Here is a 3,989-nt window from a genome sequence, read left to right as displayed (position 1 = left end):
AAGAGAGAGAGAGAGAGAGAGAGAGAACGAGCGAGCTCTTGGAGTCACACAGAAGAAGGTTCAAATCCTAGCTCTGACACTTACCATCTGTGTGTCCATGGACAAATCACTGTCCATGGATTTAGAAGCCTAGCTTCTAAAACACTACTCCCAGCCAGCCTGAGTGGGGCTGGGCACTCGGATAAACCCAGGGACCCCTTTCTGTGCCCCCCAGGACAACCCCTGAAAATCCCACCTGACCCAGTGGAGGGCCCAGGCTCCTGACACTGTGTGAGTCTAGAAGCTCCAAGATGGAAAAGTCTTAGGATGCCATGTCTGAGGACCTTTCTCAGGAGACTGAAATGGGGAGGCGGAGTCCCAGAGAAGGCAATGGATGGGCAAAGCAAAGCCACACAGCAAGTTTCTGAGCTGGAGGAGGAAGTTAGGCTCCCAACACTTTGACTGCAGGTCCCCTTGAATGCCCAGGCTTCAAGCCCTGATCCATAAAACAAGCAACAGTACCAATCTCGTAGTGATTTGGGGATTCAGGAGATGAGGTAGGAATGATGCTCAGCCATTGAATGGCTTGTTCTAAGTGACCTAGGGCCTTCCAATTGTCATTGACTGAAATTAATTGTACTGATATGAATTTGGATAAACCGGCTCAGGTGGCGGGGGGAGGTAATTCCAGAACATAAAAAAAGGCAACACTACTCAGGGGTTCATTTTAAATGAACCGGTCATTCTGTACTTTTATCACGAGTCACTAATCTGAGCCCTTTGGTGGATGCAATCCTATAGAATCCTACAGAAGCCAGTGCTATCATTGTCTCCATTTTTCAGAGGAGGAAACTGAGGTTCAGAGATGGACAGTGATTTGCCCATGGACACACAGATGATAAGTGTAAGAGCTAGAATTTGAACCTTCTTCTGTGTGACTCCAAAAGCTACAAGGCCAATACTTCTCTCTCTCTCTCTCTCTCTCTCTCATTCACTCTCGTGCCTGGAGCTGGCCTCATGCCCCCTGGTTGACATCTCAACTAAAACAAAGATCTGAAGATACTACATGAACTTGCCTTCCCGGCCCCTTGACTTTCTGGCACTAGCTGGCAAAGGTTCCTACAGACAGCTTTTATCCTAGAGTCTTTGTCTCATCAGTCCCCACCCTGCCTTCCTCCTCCAGTCAAGTCCCAGGACAGGCCTCTCATGGTGCAGCTGAAGCTTCTCACCACAGATCAAAACTACAGGCCAGTGGTGGCTGAAGACCAGGGGACTTTCCCCAGGGGCTGACTATAATGTTCCGTCACTGAATTCTGCAGGCAGTGGAGTGGTGAGGCTGGTCAGGCTGGATTCGAATCCTGACTCCATCTCAGTCTAGCTCCACCATCTGGCCCTTCTGGGCCTCACTCTTTCCATCCGTAAATTGGGGGCACAGGGTGGGGAGGTGACCACAAGTCTTGCCTGGCACAGAGTAGCCACTCACCAAGGAAAGATGGCATTCAGGAATGGCCAGATTCCTCCCCCGGCAGAGCCCTAGGGTCAGCCAGCATTTCACACAAAGGCCACAAATGACCGTCCTCACCTGACATGTACATTTGCTCATTGTCCCCCCACCCTCCATGAACAGATTAACTTTTTTACCTTGTTGGGTGAAATCTCCTCGGCACTGACTACTGAGGAACCCAGAACCACACACACACACGTGCACACACACACTCTCATATGCATGTGCACAGCTGAGAGCTGGACGGAGGAAAGGGCTCCCTCTCCCTGAAGCCTTAGGGTCAAGGAGCAGAGGATGAAGAAAGAGGCCCCACAAACTATCTCTGGCTCTTAAAGGCCGAGACCCCAGCTCAACCCCAGAGTATGAGGAGCAAAGTGTGAGAAGCCAGCCAGGCCTTGCAGGAAATGGCTGTGTGACTCTGCACAATGAGCCCCATTGCCTCTCTGGGCTTCACTAGTGGGCTTCACTTTCCCATCTAGCCTGGACAGCTCGGAAATGGTCATCTGTCCATCAGCTGACCCACCTCCTCCTACCTGGGTCCTAAATTTTTCCAAGACTCAGGAACTCACAGGCCATTAGGAGCTGGGTTCAGGACAATGCATCTCGTTTTACCCAGAGGAAACTCGGTCAAGACCGAGAATGGCTTGCCTAGGGCCCACAGCTAGTCATGGTGGAGCCCTGAACTGAAGGGCCACTTAGAATAGCCCACCAGATGTCACTTTCTAGCTTTGTGTCCTGGAGCCAGGCATGTCACTTCTCTGGGCCTCAGTTTCCACATCTGTACAATGGAACTAAGGGCCACCTCCCTGGACTATTGTCAGGAGTAGCAGTACCTGGCACGTAGTAGGTGTCAATTAGTAGGTGCCACATGATCAACCAGGCCACCCAGCTTGGAGTAGGGCCTCTCTTTAGAGCCCATCTCGCTCAGTTTATTGTTTTAAAATGTGATGGCCGCAGTCGAGGTCAGGAATATGCAGGCGATGAGAATCCAACCCTAAAGCCGAGGTACCCCAAGACCAAAGTCCGAGGGGCCAGAGCAGCTGCTCCACCCCCACCCAGAGACTGGTAAGCAAAGGGGGAAGGGCGACCCACAAAAACCTGGCTTCAATTAGCGGCGTTTGGGGGAGGAGGGTCTGGCTGAAGCACTGCACCCCCTACTCTGGGGCAGCCGAGGACAGGGACTGGGGCCCCTCGGAGGGGAGGCCTGGGGATGGACATGGGGCTCAAGGGTTCAAAACCTACACACACATACACACACACACACACACAGCAGCAGCAGCAGCAGCAGCAGTAGTGGCGGCGGCGGCAGCGTGGATCCACAATACATTTACGGACACACAACACCCAGACGCCCCAGAGAGCTCACGCAGCCCACCAGCAAATACACAGAGAACACACATGGACACAAAACGGGCTGCTTCTCAGACAACACGTGTACATACACGGCCCCTTGTCACACCATGAATCTCCCCCAAGACAGAGCAGTCCCAGTCCACACCACCCTCCCGCTGACCCTGGGAGCAACTACCCTGGTGTCCACTTTCAAGAACAACACATTCCCCTATCGCCAGGCCACAATGGCACACACACAGCACTCCGGCCAGCAAGCAGCTCACGGGGCACACAGGAGGCACACACACATTCGGACCCCCTCACCCTTAGCACAGATCACACCCGTACACAGCATCCAGCACACCCTCATAACTCACACACACTTAGAGATATCCCCCAAAGGGCTCCTGCTGGTTCCCGGTCCCTAAACTCCAAAACATCCCAGGCTTCCCGGACAGACGAGAGGACCCCAGGACTCACCAGTCCCTCTGCACGTACACAGGCCTGGTGCTCCCGCCAGGTGGAGCGAGAGAGAGTCGGTGTGGTGCCCGGCGCGCTCTGGGCTGGCCGCCCCACCCTCCTCCCGCCCCCTCCCTCCCTCGCTGGCTGCGGGGCCAGCTTGATTTCATTAAGGGGTTTGGGGTGGGGACAGGGGATGGGCGGGGCTGCACTGGGCCACACACATCCCCTCTGGCTCACCCTCCCGCAGGCGCCCCCTCCACACTCCAGGGAAGCCCAGATGGGGTACTTCCTCCCTAACTGCAAGTCCCCAGGGCTGGCTGGGGCCGACGGGGCTGACCCAGAGTGTCCCGCCGAAAAACAGAGAGCTGGGGTCCTTCCCTCCTTCCAAAGAAGACAGGTCAGGGAGGTTCAGAGGCCCCTGGAAGTGAAAAGGAAAATTCCCCGTCCTTGGTTCCAGCTGTGACTCAGGTTTTCCATAGAGGCTGGGGGTACAGAGTGGGAGCTGGGGTGTGGGGGGGCGGGGAGAGCGTGAGCGGAGGCCTGACGGAGGCCGGGGGCTGGCGCGGGGAGCGAGTTTTGGCACTCACTGTCTAGCCCTGTCAGGCCCTCCCCTCCTCCAGGCCTCAGTTTCCCCATTCGCAGGGCCGGAGGGAGAGCCTCCTGGGCTCCCCCTGGCTCTGAATTTCTGAGATCAGTGGCCTCACAGTACCCC

The 3,989-nt window shown here is 55.3% G+C and overlaps 1 protein-coding gene across 1 annotated transcript in view; it reads right to left on the bottom strand.

Annotated features, from left to right (window-relative positions):
• The window catches only part of TMEM119 (transmembrane protein 119), a 5,158-nt gene extending 1,754 nt beyond the window's left edge, over positions 1–3,404 (bottom strand). The window contains exon 1 of the mRNA XM_039861837.1: positions 3,296–3,404. The gene's annotated coding sequence lies outside the window, so the exon portion shown is untranslated. The remainder of the gene's footprint in view (positions 1–3,295) is intronic.
• Positions 3,405–3,989: the final 585 nt, after the last annotated feature.

This window comes from Pteropus medius, unplaced genomic scaffold (genome assembly GCF_902729225.1).
Source record: "Pteropus medius unplaced genomic scaffold, Ma_sr-lr_union100, whole genome shotgun sequence".
NCBI classification, from domain to species: domain Eukaryota; kingdom Metazoa; phylum Chordata; class Mammalia; order Chiroptera; family Pteropodidae; genus Pteropus; species Pteropus medius.
This window is presented reverse-complemented; position numbering and strand designations above follow the sequence as displayed.